Here is a 23,307-nt window from a genome sequence, read left to right on the forward strand (position 1 = left end):
TCTTTCTCCCTAAGTGCTGGCACACATTTGCCATTTCTGATGACATCATAAGCTCCAAAAAAGAAAAGGCTGTGTTGTATAACCAGCTATATTTACTAAGGAAGAAGATGCTAGAAGAGGTAAAATAGGGCCCCAGCTGCCAGGAAATCAGAGCACGCAGCCTTTTCGCTTTCCACAGAGCTTCTTCCAGATATGTAAATATTTTTAGATTGGGGGGGTTGTTTCTGTATTTTGATGTGTCTCTGTGTGTGTGTTCTGGTGTGAGTATATGTGTGTGTGATTCATTTGTGTGCTATTCAGAGGCCCCGGGGGAGATTGAGTAGCTCCCATGTTCTCTGCCTTATTCTCTGGAAACAGTCCTTCACTGAACCTGTGAGAGACTTGATTTTTTTCAGCTAGGTTTTGCAGTCAGCAAACCCCATCGATTCTCCTGTCTCTTCCTCAGCTATCTCCAATATTACTTTGGTCACCTGGGTGCTAGGACTCTAAACTTGTGTGTGTGTGTGTGTGTGTGTGTGTGTGTGTGTGTGTGTGTGTGTGTGTTTTACAAGGTCCCTGAGCTCAGGAAAAGCTCCAGTAAAGAAATGTAGAGGGTGGAGTGTATTTTTCTCATTGCGTTTCCTATGAGCATGCCAATGACAAAAATATATAAATATTACAATACCACATGGAAAAGTGATAATGAATTAATACATTAATTTGTACCTTAATATACTTTTAAAAAAAGAAAAACTGTAATGGGTACTAGGGACTCTTTTTTTTTTCTTTAGCTTCTCAACTGTATATAAGATATATGCCCATATACAAATATATGCCCTTTCTGTTTTCTTTATTCTCTCATTTTAAAAATTAGTTAAAAGAATGAGTTTAATGTCTAAGCACCATTACTCAGCTTAGTGAAGTATTTCATGAAAACTGAAGCAAGCACAAAAAAGAAAAGAAAAAGAGAAAAAGTTACATTTGCAGTTCTTGCTTTTCCACTGAATTACGTTTTAGACACTCATAAAGTCACAGTTTTCACATACTGAGCTAGAACTGAGGCAACTCAAGTTCTTCAGTATCTTTGCAGTGTGCTGCCATTATGCCTACTTTATCTACTGGGTACTTAAGGGACATGCGTGTGTCACCAGCAAAGACAGAACTGCACTAAAGCAAACTCAGAAGGGATGGAATGCTCCTCCGTGTGTGTGTGTGTGTGTGTGTGTGTGTGTGTGTGTGTGTGTGTACATGCCTATGTGTGTTTATGTAGCAGTAATTCTGTCCAAAACTTTCCAGAGTGACTTCTGTGTATTTACAGTATGCAACATTCACTAACAGACAGTAATTAAAGCGTATCCATCTGAAGATCGTACACATGTTATTAAAAACTACTAATTAACCATAGCAACTGCGGAGTATACAAACCGGATGCTAAGCCTTTGCCCGTCCAGAGTGTTTAGCTTGATATTTGGAGATGCTGGTGGGCTGCCGAGCGTCCTCACTGCGTTCTCCTGCTCTCTCTAGATCTTCTCACTGCTCTGCCTTCACCCTAGCTTTGTACTTGTCTTCCACAGTCTCATGTTAGCAATCTGACACCCGGAAGCTCGTCTCAGTGGTTCTGTTTGGTGTGGATACCTGGCAGAATTTACCTTTCATAAGTATACAGAAGCTGCTTTTTACTCTTCTTAAGTAATCAAATTCAGAGGGTTTCTTTGCATTAAAATGATGAATGGATTTGTACTGTTCTCCCAATGGTTCTAGGGACTCTTTCTTTTCTTTAGGTTCTCAACTATATATAAGATATCATATAAAATATATGCAAAGTAACAAAAAATAAAAGACCCCTCCTTTTTCATTTGGTATCACAGCAACATAAGGGAAAGAAGATAATTGTCACAGCAAAGAAAGGTTCTGCTGCTACTCAACCAAAATGAGGCCACTCGCATCCATTTCTTGGGCCATGAGCATCTGCATGTTGGGAAGATTTCGTGGTATCTGTAAGTCTCATAGCATGACTATTATAACAACATTTTCTTCTATTAGGTTGTCTGAGGGATAGAATTGTACAATTCATGTTGGAAGGAGGTCTTCCTTTCCCCTAGAGACTGAGAAAGGCTTCAAATTTTCCAAGTGCCATTATTAAAATCATCATCATAATAATAATTAGAGAAAGATCACAGAAGTCACCTCCAATCACACTCATCCCTTTCTATCACACTCAGAATTCTTCTACCTTCACAAAAATCATCAAGCAGTTAGAGTTGCCACCCATGTAAAATCTGACATGTAAGACATCTAAGGGTTGGAGACTCGACTCAAGTCAAAGACACAATACATTTAATAAGAATAATTTTTAAAAAGGCAAACCAAAGGCAATCTGCATGGTTCAACAGTTCAATGTGAGTAACTCTCAGTGTGCAAGGATATCCTAGTATTATAAAGACCTGGTATGATGGAAAACACTTGTTAGTACCAGTGCTTTGAGAGGAGTGGACTCTGGACTAAATATGGCTGTACTGGGGCATCACCATCAGTACACAGTGAGCTTGCAGGAGATCAAACATTAGAGAAAAATGCTTGATTGGGTGGGAAACAGCCCTCTGATGGACAATAAGTGGATGAAGCCTTTGCAAAAGCAAAAGGTTCCTCAAAAGCCTTCATAAATATATGGAACAAGGCACTGGACCATTTGTAGGTGGTGACAGAAAATGTTTTATCAGCTGAAAAGGAACCATCTACCATTTCTCCAACTCACTTCAAGTCCAGAAAAATTAATTAGGAACTGGAAACTTTCCCACAAGATTATTTTATGTCACTTAAATATGATAATATGATACAGTTGATTCACTGGAAAACCAGCAACATTGCCATGTTTAATATATTATGTTTTCCTGGTATTAAATAGTCCAGGCTTTGTCCTTAATAAAAATGTACTTCTATTAATTGAACCCGCTCTTCCCTTTTATGGAAATAACTGTAAGTGCCAATTCCACTGCTAGTTTAATTATGCTTTAGAATTCTATTATAAATGTTTTGTTTTTGCATATTTGTCAAGGAGGTGTATCCCACTCCTACCATTTGGGCTTTATTTGGCAAATTCTAATGGTTCTCATGAAAAAACAAATGTTAATGGTTATCAACGTCTCTATCTTGCTCTTCTTCCCAGTTAAGCCTGCAGACGTTGCAATTTCTGCATGTATGTTTTACTGGCTTCCTCTGCAAAATAAGAAAATATTTAAAATCCATTTTCAGCTCATCTTCAAATTCCACTGATCTCATTCAGCTTCTGCTTGGGTGGGCACCATGCCAGGTTCCAATACAATGATCTGCACTTCTTCCCTGAATTACAATTTTTCTCTGCTTTGGTGAACCGTGTTCTATAAATTCCATCACATTTCACACACAGATCAACTCGGCAGATTTAGACAGTCCTTCCCATTCACACATCGCTGCACACAAAATTTCATCAAATGTTTTTGCTATCTTTTTGTATTTTGCAAATGAAAATATGCTCTGAAATACTCTTGCTGAAAGAAACAAGAAGGGATTCCATGGAATGTTTTTGATGTCACCTTGAAGAAATTGTCACACACCATCTGCTGGTTTACTGAGCATACAGAGTGTCAATGCTGATGGATTCTACTTTAATAAATGACACATATTGACAGTCATGAACCACGTCCTAATGATCACATCCATGCCAAGATGCCTTGAAGAACACCTGCCTTAAATTACACATATGTCTTTCATAGTTATAGAGTGACTGATGGTCTACTCATCTATTGTTGTTTGTTCAACTAAGTGTGGGTTTTAATGCACCTGACAAGCAAGAAGGTTATGTCTTCTCTGCCTTCATGGTCCTTGTGTCCCCTAAGGATTCTTTCTCTGTGAGTATATGTAGGCTACTATGGCAAAGACAAGAAGATTGTTCCATAAATAATAAAGACAAAGCAGAGAGTTATGAGAAAATTGATAAGCAAATCAAAGATTACTTTACAATCTTAGTTGGAGAACTGGCTCCTGGCTGAGAGACTGAAGCATTCAATCAGAAACCGGGTAACCAGCATTTTGATATTGTTTTGCATTAATAGTCAGTTCCATAGTGTTTACACTGCTGCTATTGGAGACACCACACACATACACAAACACATGCACACACACATAGACACACACACATATCCACCAACATGCACACAATGCACACACATATACACATGCACACACACGTACACATACATATATATACACACAAAAACAGAATTAAGCTTGGAGAGAAGATTTTGTGGGCAAAGAGTTTGCCATGAAAACATGAAGACCTGATATGTATCCTCAGAATCCATATTAAAATAACCAGGCACATAGACACAAACCATAATCTTATACTGCTAAGGCAGAGACAGGAGGATCCTTGAGGCTTGTAGACCAGTGAGTCCAGGTAAACCAGTGAGGTCAATGTTCACTGAGAGACTATCTAAGAAAATGTAATGAAGAGGCTAGAGAGATGGCTCCTTAGTTAAGAGCACTTGCTCCTCTTACAGAAGACCCGGCATTTGCTCCTGCCACTCACCAAATCTTTGTAACCATTGGAAAATTACAATCCTTTGCAATTCCAGTTTCAGAGTATCCAACAGAGCCTCTGCCCTCTGTAGCAACCAAGCACATATGAGAGGTACATAAATTCATGCAAATAAATACTCATGAAAATACAATACAAATAAATAAATCTTTTCAATAGATAAGGTGGGGTTATTGAGAAAGACACTGATATAAACCTGTGGTCTACACACACACACACACACACACACACACACACACACACACACACACACACAAATATGAGTAGGGTAAACTTTACCATCTAGGTTCCTTAAAAAGAAAAGGAATCAAAATCAAGAAACTTTTCCAAGAAAGTTACCTACTGAGCCTTAGGAAACTGCTGAGCTTACCTCTCTGTCCAGAGAGAAACAACAGCTTTTCTTCAACTGCTCCAGCTAACAGATCACAGTACCCAGGAAACCATGTTAGCTCCATGGTGGGTGCCTGCTACTCTCCATGCTAGACTCTTACTCCTACATTCAAAGCATATTTAAATCATGGAACTATTGTTAAAATAGTTGGGCATGGTGGTTTTAGCTTCCAGGCCTAGCAATATAGCAAAGTCCTGGGAAAACTGAGTATTTAACAGCAGTCAGTCAGGTACAATGCATTTACAACCAACCTTCACAGTATGCTGTGTACTTATAAAACCCAGTAGGCTAGGTGGTTCACTCCCTATTTTTCAGATGAAGAAAATTTCAACTTGAAGTTGTAGTGTAACTAAGCGTAAAGAAGAGATAACGGTGATTCGATTCACTGTACACAGATACTGACTAAAGGTTATATGTTTCTTGGTCATCAAGCATTTATAAAACAGAGAAGCATGATAGTTTAACACACACACACACACACACACACACACACATACACACAACTGTTGCTATGGACTGATTATTTATATACTTCCAAATTCACACACTGGAATATTAATCTCCAACCTGGCAACATGAGAAAATGGGGCCTCTGGGAATTACTTAGCTTGTAAAGACAAAGCCTTTCATGGCTGAGATAATTCCCCAATAAAGAGAACCATAGAATAAGCTAGTTTGACAGTATTTTGTCACAGCAGACTGACCAGACTTAGATAACCATCTAACAGATATAACACATACCTATGTAATAATGCCAAACGTTAAACACCCAAAAAGTAGTTCAGCATCAAAAAGCTGGATATATTGGGAAATATTCTTACTTTATTACAGTCTTGGATGGCAGCAGAAAGCTTCCAAGACACTGTATCATATTAATTCAATCTAGAAAATCCATGGATGTTAGTTTAAAATAACGTCTGTAATATAAGTAGCTGTAACTGAATGGTAGCATTTTGACTGTCATTCTTTGATGTTTTGACTCTTTTCCCAACTGTCATTGTCTACTTGGGTTCTATTGTTGTGACAAAAGTACATGATCTAACACAAGTTATGGAAGAAAATGTTTATTTTGGCTTGTGCTTCCACATTGCAGTTCACTGAAGGAAGTCAGGACAGACAGGAACTGAAACATGGAGGGGACCTGGCAGCAGGAAGTGACGCAAAGGCCATGGAGGAGTGCTCCTTACTAGCTTGCTCCCTCAGAACCCAGCACCATCACCCTGGAACATGGCCCAACCCTCTTCTTCCCTCATGACTCTAGCTTGTTTCAAGTTAACATAAAACTATCCATCAGAGACATCATTTTACATTTGTGAATATACTTAGCATGGAGATTTGTCACAGTGCGCTTGTGGAAATTAGACAACTTCCGGGAATAAGTGCTCTCCCTACTTTCACCATGAGACCTGGGAATTGAACTCAGATCATTAGGCCATCTTGATGTACCGACATAAACAGGTTCTTACATAGCCAAGGTTGGGTGTGAACTCTGCATTTCCTGCCTCTGAAGTGATGGAGTTGCAGTTTGCCCAGCTGCAGTCGTCACCCCAGAATTGTCACCATGCCCGGTTCTGATTTTTTTTAACTGTTTAAAAGGCACTATTACCCTTAACACAAAATACAATCTTTAAGAAATATTAAAACGGGAATAAAAAATAGACACATAATAGAGTGCATGGTACAGTGATAACCAGATGAAATTACCAAAATAAAAACAGTTCAGGCTAAGTTTTCAAATGTGTGTTTTAGTCTGGGGACAAGAATCGGTGGGTAAAGCTCCCCTAACCTGCAGACTAGGGTTCAAATCTTCAGAACTCAGTAAGAACTTGTAATTATGATGATCACCCTCAAGTAGGCAAAAAGAGGAATCGGGAAGAAGCTGGTCAGCTAGACTAGCAAGAAATGGTGAGCACTACACACTTAGATCCTACCTAAGTAAGTGGAGATCAATCAGAGAAGATAGCCAACATCACACACACACACACACACACACACACACACACACACACACACACACACACACAAAGACAAGGTGCGGTTCAAATTAAATAAAAGGGAATATATTCTCAACCATTTCCTCATTTTTAACAACAAAATCTTAGGATATTAAAAACTGGGATTATAGGGAAAAGCCAGAGGGTATTTCAAATAGATTTCTTTCTAATTCCCACAGAATCACTCATCTATGTTATTTGAAAAGTCTTACTTAGAGTTGGAAAGATGGCTTAGTAGTTAGTGTGCTTGTGGCCTGTAACTTCAATTCCAGGACATCCCTCCCTCCTTCCCTCCCTCCCTCCCTCCCTCCTCGCCCCTCTGGCTCTTGTGTGCACACACACAAATAATAATAAATCTTTAAAAATTTGCATTTATAAACACATATCCTCTAATAATTAACAAACTAAAGCTTTTGATAAGATTAACCCTCAATACCTTTGCTTAACTGATGTCCTTTTCTTCTGATGTCCTTAAGATAGGTTTCTATAGTTATTCAAATAATTCTTGCTGTATTTACTATTCTGTGTATTTTGTTGACAGACCACTATTCAAAAGGAATTTCACCTTTTCTCTTAATTGCAAGTTTAATAAGAGTGTGAGTACCATGTACATTTTGTCATTCATTTGAAAATAAGGTGCTACTTAAAGACAAAAAGAAAAAGACATTTTTGGCACATCAACCTATCTAATTGGAAGAAAATCGTATTAGAACAGGACATGTGGAGGCTGCACCCACAGACTCTTCCTTAAGTTTCAGAGCAGTAAGTAACGCAGTCTAAAATAGAACATATAGAATGAGATTTCACCGAAATGAGGAAGCCGATGCGGTTATAAAAGCTTGTAACTTTAAATAGGAAAAAAGAATTGTCAACCTAAGTTTTAGAAGAGATTAAAAATCTGTGCTTTTCATTTAACAGGTCAGGAAAATGACTGGAAAATTGTTATTTTTCTAAATCTTCTTTTAACCTGACCATAACGGTTAGTTTCAATGGATACCTTGACAAAATCTAGAATTATATGGCATATGAGCCTCTGGCCATACTTTTAAGAGATTCCCTTGGCTGTGTAAATTGAAGTGGGAGGCTACCCTCCCCAGATGTGATGGTACCCTGGACCCCAGGCCGAAACGAAAGCAGAGATGGAGTTGAGGAGTATGTGATACATCCTTTGTTGTCATGAGATGGTGGATATTATATGACTGGCGACTTCCAATTCCCTGATGGCATGATGTCTTTGCCCTTATGGATTGTATCCTGGAACTGCCACCCAAAATAATAGCTTTCCCATTAAGTTGTTTGGGAGAGGGTATCTTATCACAGAAAGTAGAGGAGAAACTAAGACAGCCAGTAGTTTAGAACATATTTGGTAGAAATGGGAAGAATGGGGTTTGTTTCTCTTTGTTTCCCAAAACAATACATTTCATCCAATAAATAAATAAATAAATAAATAAATAAATAAATAAATAAATATCCTTAAAAATCTGAGCAAGTGATCAATAATGTTTCAAGGAGAAATTGTTGATCATGCTTGGCTAGTGATTGAGGTTTTTTTTTTTAATTGCTTGAATTTTGGTTTCACTTTTTGGATGAGATTATGTACAAAGACAATACATTTAAATTTTTTATAAACATTAAATCCCTTTGTACAGAAAACAGCTTCTAATATAATTCTTATTCAGTGGCAAAAATACATTCAAATGAATCACCAACAAATAATTTCTTTGCCTACGTTTTAAAATCATTTCACTCATCCCCTTTAGTTTTGAAGCAGACTTGGAGTTTATTAAACATGTTTCTAAAACATTGCACAGAGTTAACAGAGAGATGATTAAGTAAAGACTAAATTGATCCATGAGTGGGTATGTGCTTCTCAAATTTAATTTAAGTGTTGAGTATCAGAAAAACAACAAGAAAAACAGCAACAAAATCCAACCAGATAATCATATAAATGTCTGATGGTTCTTTAGAAATAATTGTTGAATGAATAAGCTAATAGAATTCCAGAAACTCTAATTGGTCAGGAATAGTTCAGTCCAAAGTCTACAGTATACATCTCCAAGAAGTAGCATGAAATAAAATCTGAGTTCTAAATATTAAAGTTTATTATTAGATAACAATAAAAGTACAACCATGTACCTTTGAAACATAGAAGCTTATCTTAAATATTCGGACATAATAACATATAGTTCTGAGTCAGATATTTTTAAACATAGCAAGTTGCCATCCATTATGCCAGAAGGTAGCATTAAGAAATTAATTATTTCCTTTGTGTGCGTCCTGGAAATTAGCAGCCCTAGCTGTCAAATGACCTTGCAGACATCACCTCTGGAAGACACCATACTACGCTATGTATCATGTCGTCGGTACCCTTGCACTGTACTGAACTCCAATTTCAGGAGTTAATTATCTCGAAGACATCAATAAATCCTGTACATGGATATGACTCTTAATAACTGTGGATAATTTATGGCCTCCTACGTCAAATGTTGAGGAAAGCACTTGAGAATAGACTGTGAATTAAGCAGAGATGACATTTTGTGGGGATTAGCTGCTACTGACCTGGAATCTCAGGCCTATGGAATGTGAACCTGTTGATCAGTCACTAACTATTCTCCCTCAACAGGTTGCTGAGCGAACGTTCCGTCTACCCCCCTCCATAGCTTGTGGCTGTTGTGTCCGACATCTGGAGTCTCTACATCTCTCTCCTAACTGCTTCATGACCCCACCACCCAGAATAGGTTGAATTCTGCTCCCCTTCACACACACACACACACACACACACACACACACACACACACACACACACGCCTTCTGTGTTCTCCCGGGCTCAGAATTCTTCTCTCCGAGTTCTCCATTCAGAAATGGACATTAGCCCAGACATTCTTAGTAAGTGAATGTCCATTGCTATTAGTGACAGCTTTGAAAGCCTACATGTGTGGGCAAGGTATTTCTATGGTTACCATTCTATACTTGTCCCTGCATTGTTATTCTTGCGGTTTATTTCTTGTGCTTGAGCGTTTTGTACTTAAGTGTCTTTTGTTACCGATCACACTCCTCCAGAGACCGCACCCTTAATTTTATGAACCATCTAAGTTTGCTTGCTCTTCTTGTATATTAAGGATGCAAGTCGATTTGACTATTTGCTCAGACAAATTATCTGAACGGTTAATCAGTGATTATAGAAAAGATAGAGCCACATGAACAACAACCCGGGAAATAGGGGAATTGGTTTAGTCACTGTTTTCACGAAAATCACACTTCCTTTAAATTATGTATCTTTACAGATTGAAAAGGAAAACTGTTCCTACGTGGCAGTTACTAAGAGATGTTAGTTTTCAAAAGAATGGGACTCGGGGACGTAAATGTGAAGTTAAGTGAACTGGGTGTGGGCAAACGTATGACAGCATATTCAGTCTCGGAAACAGGTAGATTTTTGCCATATCCCTGTCCTGAGCTTTCACCAAGTTCATATCTATCCTTTACTTCTCATTTCTGCCCTATTCATTCATCGTGCTTTATCTTAAAAACCTTCAACAGCTTGTGGGGCACAGTTAGCGAGCAGATAGGTGGGGGCAGGCTGTGGAAAAGGTCGTGGCGTGGAACAGAGGATTACATGGAGTGGCAGGTGGAAATACTGGAGTGTCTGCTGTCACTGGTGAAGTCAGGAGTAGCCAGAGCTCTGTTGGGAGGTAAGGAGCTGGTGAGTCATGTCAAAGGCAGCTATGACCGAACCCTTTCCAATCTGGGAATTAAAAACTGTGTGTACAAAGGGCAGAATTGCCCAACTGCAATCTGGCAGGAGTTATGTTACCTGCTTAAGAGATGAATGTCAGAATGTTTGAGGGATTCCTCCTACCGTTTCTGATGACAGGGAATTAATGAAGTCAGCATTTGGAAAACGGCATAGGGGCAGATTGAGGGGAAGTGCTTGATACGAAATCCTCGGACCTTGTAGAGAAGGTCAAAGCAATTTTATATCAGTAATGCAGAAAGATTAAAAAAAAAAGTAAATCAGCTGGCATGAGTCTGAAGTTACATACAGTATTAGTCAGTTACCAGCATACTGAAAAACTCATTAGGGAAGTTAGCACAGGGCATACATATTCCAAATGCTACTTAGAATGTCGATGAAGGGATGGTAGAGAAACAATTACCAAACGTGCATTGGGACTAAGAATCCTTAAACTACGACATGTTAGAAAGAGCCTGGGCCTAGACAATCTGGTCGTACTAATCAGTGGTTAGAGTAACCAAGACCTTGAAGCTTATTAGCAACCTGTACACATGAAACAATTTTTGTGCTATCTTAGTATCAGTCCAATCTTTGCATAATTCAACTGTAGATGATTCTACTACTCACGGTCTCTAGCAGCCTGATGCTCTCACAACTGACGGGATGTTGATTATTCACAGTTACACATAGTTTTGCGTGTGTGTGTGTGTGTGTGTGTGTGTGTGTGTGTGTGTGTAAGGGTCTTTCAGTATTTTAACCTTGGCTCATGGGTTATCTTAAATTATGGCTGCCATAATTACACAGGGTACTAACGTGTGAAATCATGAAACATTTTGCTAATGTTTAGTTAATGTACAGACAACATCATTACAAATAGCAGTATAAAGTTTCAGGAGAGGGTCTGCCCTACGATGCCCAAAAACTCCCCCTAGAAAGTGAAAACAACCCTTAATATCTAAGGAATATTCATATTGAGATTTTATATTTTTGATTACTTGATATGCAGTGACTTGATGCAGACTAATGTTTTAGTCTACATTCACAATGTTTCGATGTTTTTTCACAAGTTCAACCATGTGTTTTATGTAGTTACCTCACCTGCTTTACTGTTTAATATAGGGATCATGACAAATTACAGGTATCGATTTCTCAAATGAATGGTATCACATGGTGAAAAGATAAACAAATAAGTTTATGTTTATTTTAACACATAATTAATCTGTTAAATTAAGATTATATACCTTACTGTACTAAATATTCCTGATGATCTTAAACTTAGATAAGGACCTAAAATTGTATGTGTGAGTTCTATGCCACCATAAGTGGCACAATATAAAAATATAAATAATGCTGCGTAGTTTTGGAAGATAAAAATCTAAATAAATTAGTAAATGAAATCAAATGAATTAAAAATTGGAAAACTCTTCTGACAAAAGCAGTACTCTAGGAGCGCACCGAAGGTAGCAGAGAGCAGCAAGAACAAGATACGCAAGTTTCAGTAAGACTCAGTCTGTAGGAGACCTTGCCAGAAGAGGGTGTTGCTACCTGACTGCTTATGTGACGTACACTATTTTGCTAGAAACAGGAAATACAAACCAGAATGGTTTAAAACGTCCATGTTGTATTAACCCACGTAACTGTAAACAAAACAAACCCAAGCCCCGTTCATTCAGTGTTTGAGGCACCTTTAGAAATACAGCTAAAATCCCAGGACAGAGATTGTCTTTGTAGCCTGAGTTCTGAAACACAAGTTTAATTCTTTTTTAAAAATGGCTTCTATTTTACTAGCAAGGTGCTGAAAGGAGATCCCTGGAACGGATGCCTCCTAGAGCACCTTTGCCCTGTGTAAGAGAATGTGTTTGTCTCAGCACGCACAGAAAATGTGTCAAGAATAACGGCGCCCCACTGACCTTCAATTAAAAATATTTTTATTAAATTTTGAGCATTTTAAATGCAATATTTGGATCATATTCAGTCTTTCCTTCCACAGCTCCTCAGAGATCCATCCCCACCTCTCTTCCCGTTATCTTTTTTTTTGTTTGTTTTGTCCACTAACTGACGTGACGTGCCCACTGCCTTGCCAACACATTCTATGTACGTAGATCATCTTAGGGTTTTACTGCTGTGAGCAGACTCCATGACCAAGGCAAGTCTTATAAAGAACAACATTTAATTTAAGCTGACTTACAGCTATGATGTTCAGTCCATTATCATCAAGGCTGGAACCCACACCCACCGTGATACACCTACTCCAACAAGGACATGCCTTCTAATAGTGCCACCACTCCCTGGACCAAGCATCTACAAACCATCACATAGATAAAGTAAATAGGTTGGAGCATAGCACCTAAACACTTTATGTGACTTCCATGAAATAATATATAGATCCAGTATCATCAACCATAAAAGAGTCTGGTATTAGTAGGAAGACAGGGTAATGGTTTGAAAGCCAGGAACCTTTTCAGAGCAGAGAAATACATGCATGCTAGGAATTAAACAATCAGGTTAAATGGATACAATCACTGGAACGGTGAGGAGTTATCTTCAACTGTGTTATTCTATACCAGTGTTATTACAAAAGCTTTTTATGGTGGACACATTGGAAACAAAAATCCGAGAGAAATTCATAAAATTCCACGATCACATTTCGACCATCTGCTGCTATGGTAAAATAGATCACTACTGTTTTGAGTTTCAAATAATTCAACAGGTTTTCATTATTAGGTTTCAAACATTAAATATAATTATGGTAAGTGCATTTCATTTACAATGGTATGTGAATAAATGTTAAAGGAAATTTGATATTTAATGAATACTTACTCTTCTTGTATGTTGCAACAATCATAGCAAGTCTTATAAATAAGCACTATTTATTTGCAACCAAAGTTATATAAACAAAAATACCAGAATGGGTGAAAAATGTCAGTTAAGGACTTGGATGAAAGTTCTAGGAAACAACTTTTAATTGGAGTGTGTTTGAAATTAAAATTTTAAATGAAATATGATTTGGTGGTAAACATTTCAAAAATAGCATATTTTAAATATAGTAAAGAACACAGAATATATCCTGTTGCATTAACTTCCCCTGAGCAAACATGAATAAATGTGTATTTACCTCAGGCAGGACACCAAGAACAAAATAAAGTATGATTCCGCCGAAGTTCAATGAGTTTAGTGGGCTTATGCAACAAACGTCGGCAAAAGTACCTGGAAAACACACAAACAAGAGTAACAACAAAACACACATTACACTAAACTCTGCAAAACTAACTAACTGATCTGAATTTCTATGATTGTAGAGGAGATTGGACGTTACAGGTTCAGGTCTAATTACAATTTATTCTGAACTTTCTTTAGAGCTCTTAAAAGCCGATTCTTGCCTACCATTGTGTTTGATCTCACATCCTTTTGATTAGTGGGTAAACCCTTTGGAATGTGCAAACAGGCAGCTAGCTTCCACCAACTAAAAGGCTCCGGACGCCATCAGATAGCCCCTGAGGCCCTTAGGTAAGATTTCTCTCTCGACTCTAATCCACCTACCTCCTTTTATCAGTAATGTATTTGAAAAGTGTCCTGATTCATGATTTTTATTGTTCTGTTACTTAAAACAACAACAAGAAACCTTGAAACCGATGTCACATTAGAGTATGAATCCTGGGACGACAATACTCAGTGCCCCTAGGCCATGGTTCCACATACTTGTCTCCAGAAGCGACTGCTCTTTATTCCCTATTAGGCTGAGAGTTACACTTTTCTGTTGACATTTTTTAGCAGCCCAACGTGGGACACTGGAATAACAATACTCTTTTCACTGGAGAAATCAACCAGATAAGAACCAGGTATCGACATAGGCCCTCCGAGTCCGAAGAGTTCATCTTATGCACACCCTGCCTGATGCACAGACAGTGTGGCACGCAGGTTACACAGCTGAGTAGGAATGCTGGTGCTAATGCACTCCCAGAAGCCTGCGTAGTATCTGCCACTATCCCTGAGGCCAGGCAATAGGGAAACAGCTCACAGTTCAAACCCAGCCTGATTTCTCCACGTTTTACAGCCAACACCTGTGGCAGTATTGTCAGCAATGAGGATTTACTGTGTCGCTAAGGCAGCCAATCAACAGTCAAGGTGTATACCACGTGTGGGCCTCTTGGGCTGTTTGAGCCTTCCCACAATGCAAAGGGCCAGCTTTGCCCCCGTACTGGGATTTTCAATTTATACTATATGGTTAGAAAATGATTCTTCTTGGCCATTTAAGATAGATGCATTAAAAAAATCTTTCTTATATGTTAACTGTCCTTTCGGCCCTTTCTCCAAACATGTAAACATGTAAAACATGTAACACTCAAAATAGACTTGTCAATATCCATCCCAAGCAAGTGTCAGTTAATCTCAGGCATCAGCATCGAAGGGGAAAGTAAAGCGTAATAAGTTTCAATGTAGCATGAAAACTTCCCCTCACTTCTATCAAGTAGTCCTAGAAAATCTATGTGCTATCCAGGCTGATGGACTGAATTCAGTCCCTAGAAACCATCTCGTGGAAGGAGAAAACTAACTCCCATAAGTTGTTCTGACTTCCACAACATGTGTGTCATGACATACATGCGCCTCCACTCATGAATGAGCGAATGAATGAATGAATGAATGAATGAATGAACAAATAAATGCAGCAATGTTTTATTTGCTTACAGAGCACTTTGGGGTAAGTGGTATAGTTGGGAGTCACTGCCTTAACTAGCTCCCTAGAATCCACAATTTCCATTGGTCGTTCCCTTGCCCGATTGCATCCCATAGGACAAGCATCCAATCCTACTCAAAGGTGGTCGGCCTAGCACAGGGCCAGGAGAATATGAGGCTGCCCTCAGGCCTACTTCACAGTGCTCACAATGGCTTCCTGTGTCTGACAGGCTATGAGAACGCACTGTAGCTGCAGCTGTGATGAGGGTCTTCCCCTCAACTACACAGGGTTGCGAAGTAAGCAGTGGGTTAAGCAAACAATTTTCAAATACTTCTTTGTAGTAGAGATAATTCCAGGGAACTCCATCAGTGTGATAAGCTTGGTCTTTTTCTCATATATATATATATATATATATATATATACATATATATATATATATATTTTTTTTTTTTTTTACCATCCCCAAACTGTTCTTTTGGCTGAAATCTTTTCAGACATTCTCTAGTCCAGCATTTGACTTTTTGTCAGTTTTTCTCTTAGGAATTCCAACTCAACACATATCTTGCCACATTTGTTTTCAAGTAACCAAGGCAGACTCCTTTGTCTGCTTTGCCTATTAAAAACAAACAAACAACACAACACAACACCGACCAACTAACTAACTTGTAGAACCTTTATCTCAAGGAGGGACCAGTAATCACAACACTTCAGTTAGGTTTTCCTTCGCTGTGATAAATACCATGATGAAATTTAACTTGGAGACAAAAGGGTTTGTTTCAGCTTATAGTTCAACAAAGAGAAGTTAAGGTAGGAGCTCAAGCAGGGTAGGATTTGGAAGCAGAAACTCACGCACAGGCAGAGAATGAGAACGTCGAGAGGTTTGCTCTTCCTGGCTTGCTCAGCCTGCTTTAATAAAGCACCCAGGGTCACAACTCCATGGGCAGTGCTATCTCCTCTGAGCTGGGCCCTTCCACACCAATCCTGAATCAATGAAATGTTCACAGACTCGCAAACAAGCCAATCTACTAGGAGTACTTTCCTCAGTTGGGGTTCCCTTTTCCAAAATGACTCTCGTTTGTGTCAGATCAACATAAAACTGGCTAGCATAACTGAGTTTCTCTCTTTCCCCAGCATTCAGACTAATTTCATATGTCCCATCCTGTAATTTCAGAAGCCACACCATGGAAACAAAAGCAAACTCTAAAGTAATGAAATGCTCCCTCCGTCCCTTCATACCCCTCCCTCCCTCCTTCTTTCCCTCCTTCCATATCTCTTCGCCTCCCTCTCCATTTTTGTAAGTGAACTTAATGGCTTGACAGATTGGTGAGCGCTGCAAAGAAAAAAATCTAAAGAGCATCTGAGTGTCACAGGTCTGAGACCAGAGCTGTAAGATGTGACCCAGCTGTGCCACTCCACTCTTGGATATGCCAAGACTCTATATTCTCCTAGACGTGCTACCTCACCCATATTCATTGCTGTTTTATTCACGATACTCAGGAAAAGAAATAACCCCATGCTTCTGTCAATTGGTAGATAGATAATGAAAATGTGGTACACATATAGAGCATAATTTTATTCAACATCAAAGAATAATAAAATATGCCGAAAAAAATGAAAGTAGAGAAAAAGTTCTACTCAGTGAGTTAACCCAAGCCCAGAGGAGCAAACACCAAAACACTCTCTCTCATACATTCGTCATGGCTTTGAATTTTGTGTTTAAGCTGTGTCTGGAGATGCTGGGAAGCTTGAAAGGATCTGTAAGAGGCAGAGGCAGTATATCTTTGTGGGAAAGGAAGGGAAAACACTTGTGATATGAAAGTCTAATGGGGGAACAATAGAGAAAGGAAGGGTTAAGCAGAGATGGGAGGCATGGGGGGAAAATGGGATGGAGCTTGATAAAATGCAAAGTCATGTAGGAATCTACTAAAATATAAGGTAAGCAAAAGATCTGATATGTAAAGATCATTTAAGGAAGGTATCCTGCACGAAGGGATAATACTCATCTGAGGAGTGGAAGGTGAATAAAGGACAACCCAAAAACCATCTGTGAAACATCTCCTTGTGAAATGTTGACCACTGGGATTCTCACAGCAGTGAACGCTATTGCCACTGGTCTGGTCCCACACCAGACCTAGGCATTATGACTCTCATTCTGAAAATGCCACACACTTGAGATGCAGGACACAGATGAACAAAGCTGGAACTAATGTAGAAGCCTCTACCTTATTGGCTAGCTGCTATGATGCCAGAAAAGGCTGTACAGGCTGCTGGTTGTTGTTGGTGGGCATCACCAGTCTTACCAAGGTGTGGACCATGATTACTACAATATTGACCTTTCGTAAAGATGTTCCCATTGGTATAGCCGTGACTTGGTTGTATTGGGGATAGTCATATTCTAATTGGATTTGAGACCTGCTTTGTGGGAAGAAATGAACATCTCAAATTGTAAACCTGAGGCAGAATCTATGACAGTTATGTCATAGGCCTACCATTATTAAGCTAAGGGGTTATTATAACCAAAACATCTTCTAAATATTTACACCCACAGACTAGTATTGCTATGAACTTTGGCCACAGAAGCTCCACCTCTTCCTGTAACAACAATTAATACAGAGATAGATAACTGGTCAAATGTTGAAAGTGTTCACTGCCGGGCTGGAGAAATGGCTCAGTGGTTAAAAGCACTGACTGCTCTTCCAAAGGTCCTGAGTTCAAATCCCAGCAACCACATGGTGGCTTACAACATCTGTAATGCTCATATAAAAATAAATAAATAAATAAATAAATAATAAATAAATAAATAAATAAATAAATAAATAAATAAATAAATAAGAAAGTGTTCACTGTTGAGTACTCGGGCCTAAATGGAACACCTATATTACCCCTTGTGAGACTCTGGACTACTAGAGAATGGAGAGGAGTTCTCTGAAATGCTGTCTTCTGGACATGGTGAGGACATGTAATCATGTGCATGGAACATCTATAGTTCCCTGCATCACACACAAAATAAAACAAGAGAGTAGGAGGGGGACCAGCCAGGAAGAAGAAGGGAGCCATAGGAACAGGAGGGTATATGATCAGGTAACAAGGTAGATGTGTTCACAGTGCATTGTATGAATAGTGTGTTTGAACTCATGACCTCAGACTAAGGCAGTAACTGTCCTCATTATGGTAGCTCTCCAGCACCACCCTGCCCTCCTTTTTTGTCTTTTGCTGATAATAAATTTTTGGGCTAAGCAATGCATATGAAAGAAAGGAAGAGAGGGAAGTAGAGAGGGGAAGAGGGAAGGAGGGAGGGAGGGAAACCAGGGACAGATGAAAGGATGGCGGAAGGAAGACGAAGTTCCTTGAAATTCTAAATCCTCGAAATAAGCTTCTCTCTGAGTTTAAAAATAAGGCTGCTAACTTAGGTGTGGTTCAAAAGTACTAGAAAGCCAAAGTTAAAAAAGAAAAAAAAAAACAGAAAGAAACCCTTTTGCCATTCTTATTTTATGTAGCAGCAGTCAGAACCCGGAAGGAGAACAGAAATGGATCCAGATTGACAGGCTGTGCTGCTGTTCTTTTGCACCATTCTGGTTTGTTTTGATTTACCTTGTTTTATTTTATTACTTGATTTAAATGCGCACTTGCTGTCTAGTTACAGAAAAAAAAGATATGGATTTAGGTGGGATTTAGTGATGGGGAGGACCAAGGAGAAGCTGTGAGTGGAAGAAATGTAATGAGAAAGCATTGGATAAGAAACTTTATTTTTAATAAAAAATAAATAAATAAATAAACAAACAAACACATAGATATCACATCCCAAAACACCAACACACAAAAGAACCAATTGGCCCAAAAGACTGGAAATCGTTCTCCACAGGGCTACTTGTAACAGCCATTCACAGTTGGGGCGAAGGTAACTGTTGTGGAACTGATCCACGAAGGAGCATGAGTCTCTTGGGCCAGCCCCTTTCTCTTAAAATAAGCTATCCATATTTCTCTTTGTAACCTTGTGTGTGCCATCCCTTTTATTCCAGGATACAGAACCCCAGAGGTGTGGAAGCTGTGCTCCCAACTCAGATCTCTGCCTCAAACAATACCACCATGGTGACTCTCTTGTGTTCTTACTATGAACATGATATCTTGCTAAGGCTTCTGGAGAAGAACTTGGAACTGGAATGCTCTGACAAGGCAGTAGAAGTCTAGTTTTGAAACACAAATATTAATATGCCGGTTGCCCTCTCCATCTGAATACAGATACAAAAGGGAGGCATTTACTACATTGTGCTTAGCAATGGTGCACACTGGGAAACTATGTTAAATTTAGACCTTGTTGATTTATCATGTCTATATTTTTAACTGATAAACATATCACAGATGATACTTGCTTCAATGTCCTCACAAAATACTTTGGAAATGTAATTATTTTGTATGTCTGAATAAACATATTCCCCCCCTTTTTTGCATCCACTGATGCTTTCCTCTGCCACGAAGCACATTCTCCTATCTACAAAGCTCTGACGTATGCAAAGAGGAATGATTATATCTTTGTTACAGACCCCTGTGAAGTAAAACCTACTGTGTGCTTCTTGGTTTTAGTAAGTGATGCTGTGTCATATTTCAGTCACGATTGCTTTTGCTTTTTTTTTTCCTCTAAGATGATAATTCAGCAAAACAAAAGAGCTGCCATCCAGAACACACGTTGATATGCTTTATTGAGTACAGGATTCATGTTTTCTTCTTCTGCATAGAACAGCAGTTAAACTGAGGCACTGATGTCAGACTCTTGAATATGGTGGGTAGAATCCTTTCAAAAACTAAATCTTTTAGTGCTCATCTGCTTTTAGTCTTTTCAGACAAATTGTATTCTCATCAAAGTGTACATAATGGCCAGGAATGTTAGCTTGCACCTATATATAATTCCAGCACTATTGGTAAGAGACAATTCCAAAGGTCATCCTGGGCTACATCATAGGTTTCAGGAAGAGTCTGGGCTGTTATCAAAAATGTATCTAACACTCCAAAAATATAAATTAACACAAACTATGTATTGGGTGTCTCACTGTATGAAAATAGAATTTCTTAAAAAGAAAACTCCCTGCAGTACACATGTATACTCAAGAGCTTGACAATTCCTTGTGTGCATTATCCATTCACATGAGGGAGAAGACTTATATTACTAAAACAGTTGTTGAATACAGATATTTTCCCAGTAATCACTGAAATACTTTAGGGTGTCTTTAACATAGATTTGGAAATGTTAACTCAAGCAGTTTCACTGCCAACAACGAGAAAACGAAAACTTCCACGGATTATTTTTAGTCATGACATGGAAAGAGAAAACGGAGTGCAGAATTCGTCAGTTGAGGTCTTGTGACTGTGGATGAATTACAGGACTAGGCCTTTTCATTCCCCCATCTTACTTAATATTAATCCATTATTCAATATGTGGAGTTCAGTCCTTTGAAGATTGAATTTTCTTTGGTGTGAATAGTATGAATGCCCTTCTAAAAGAAGACTCACGGGCTTGTAGGGTGTTCTGTGGTAGAATACAAACTGGATATGTACAACGTCATGAGTGGGATGCCCAGTACCACCCCAAATCACCTCAATATTTTCCATGTGCAGACTGAGTAAGAGGTGGAACTTTGTAAATCAAGAAGTGGCCCTTAGCATACACCAATCTATTGTACCTTGATATTAGGTTTCCCACTCTTTAGCATTATGAAATAGGCATTTCTACCTATAATAAGTCACCAAGCCTTTGCTATCATGTTATCCTAACTGGCTAAGGCAGAAGAAATCTTCCTTCCAAGAGTTGCTGGGACAATGTAACAATATATTAAGTAGTTCAAAAACAGAAATTGTTGTCTAGAACATCTTCAGAGCACACTGGAGACCAAGATGTTGATGGACACATGGTCCTCCGGAAGTTCTTAGGAGGGTTTCTTATCTCTTTCAAGATCTGATAAGTTCATGCATTTGGTGGCATGTGACAGCAGTACTCAGATGTCTACCTCTCCCTTCACTTGTCATCTCTGAATGTATCTTCTCAGTATTAGGACACACATAGGACCAAAGTCTCATACAACTGCCCTCATGCTGTTTGCTATGGCCTTGTATTTAAATAATTCTCTAAGACAAATTTGGTGTACCTTTTGAGAGGTCAAAATTTAACTCATTTTTGAGAACTTTAAATCTAGCATTTCTTTCCTTCACGATTTCTGAACCAATTGAGAGGAAAATGGTTTTCATTTATTTTGGGTCATTTGCATCTCTTGTGAAAATTGATTGTTTGGTTTATTTTATATTTGCTTAGTGGACATTTCAGTTCTTTTATTTTTTTCAAAACACTGTATTTTTGTATTGGATATTTTATTTATTTACATTTCAAATGTTTTCTCCTTTCAGTTCTTTGCACATTCCAGATACTAATCCTTTATCAGATTAATGGTTGGCAAAGATTTTCTACTATTCTCTTTAGTCAATCAAGTGTCTTCAAAGGACATGTTTTTTACCTGATGCAATCCCATTTTTTAGCCTTGCTATTCATTCTTGGACTATTAGAGTCTTATTCAGAACAGCATTGAATATGCCTAGACCTTTAATGATATTCCTATTTTTACCAGTAATGTCAAGGCTTCTGGCCTTGGATAAATTTTCAGATATTTTTTTTAACAGGATGAAAAATGGAGCTCTACGGTTACTCTTCTACATGTGAAACCCAGTTTTTCCAGCACTGGAAGATTTTGTTGAAGACACTGTCATTTCTGCAATGTATGTTAATTGGCACCTTTGTTGAGAAGCAGATGGTTGTAGACAGGTTTATTTTGGGGTCCTCTATTCTATTTTGGTCTATGTGTCTATGGGGGACACTTGCCAGCACCATATTTTTTTGTTGTTGTTACTATGACTGCCTGGGGTGATTTGAAAGCAGATATTGTAATACCTAAAGACATTTTATGAATATTTGTATTTTAAATATTTGTATTCATAGATACATCCACTGTCTAGAAGATAGCTGAGTTATTTTATTTTACACTAAGATAAAACTGTCTCCAATGCATCGTGTAAATAAAGCTTTAGAATACTACACTTAAGAGATATAGCTTAGTGCTAGAGTGCTTGCCTACTAAGGAGGCCTTGAGTTTGATCCCCAGCATAAATGTATCCCTGTGCCCCAGTCCACTGAGGAATTTAATGATCCTCACAGATGAGCTTCTAGGAGGGGCATTTCCCCTAAAGGGGTGCTCATTATTGGTTTCAATAATTTATTCATTTGTTATTGTTTCTTTTTTAGTAGAATCGCAGTCTGTATTCTAAGCTGCCCTAGAATTGAATATGTAGCCCTGGCCAACCTTGAATTCATGATAGTCCTCCTGGCCTCAGCCTCCCAAGTATTGGGATTACAGGTGTGAGTGACCATGTTGGATGTATGAGCTTAACTTTCTATGTGTGGTTCAAAAGTCAGAATACATAAACATAAAAATTGAAAGAAATGTTTCATAACGTTAAATAGCATCTTTTATATGAGATAATACAACTGTAGTGAAATGTTAACTGGTAGCTTTCATGAATTCTAAAGTTAATTGGTAATCTTAAAAGGCATCCTGTTGTCTTGAAAGGGCTAATTTGTTTAATGTCAATAGGTAAGGGAAAGTATAGAATCACTTGTTCCTTTTTGATGCATTATACCCTTTAATGGGGTAGAAAATGTTGAAAACATTGAATGGCCTTTGCTTTTCAAAGGGTCAATAAAACACATCAACTTAGATTTTGTTTCTATGTTGATAAGGGTGTGGCAAATAGCCACAAAACCTGTTTTGTGGGTGTGGGGGAGATTCCCTGACTTGTCTTACTTCAAGTAGAGACAATATGGCATTGATAGACTGCTGTTACTCATCAATCAACATTTTAAGTTACATTTTAAGTATTTGAAATATTCACAGTTAATTTAATCATACTCACCCTCCCCCT

General features: G+C 38.4%; 1 long non-coding RNA gene across 1 annotated transcript; it reads left to right on the top strand.

Moving 5' to 3' along the window:
* The first annotated feature begins 121 nt into the window (after positions 1 to 121).
* On the top strand, positions 122 to 23,103 carry LOC102548078 (uncharacterized). Its single transcript, XR_015632959.1, has 3 exons — positions 122 to 194; positions 1,848 to 1,976; positions 19,368 to 23,103. It is a non-coding gene; the product is annotated as an uncharacterized LOC102548078 (long non-coding RNA).
* Positions 23,104 to 23,307: the final 204 nt, after the last annotated feature.

Source organism: Rattus norvegicus, chromosome 11 (assembly GCF_021556685.1).
Source record: "Rattus norvegicus strain SHRSP/BbbUtx chromosome 11, alternate assembly SHRSP_T2T, whole genome shotgun sequence".
Lineage (NCBI taxonomy): Eukaryota > Metazoa > Chordata > Mammalia > Rodentia > Muridae > Rattus > Rattus norvegicus.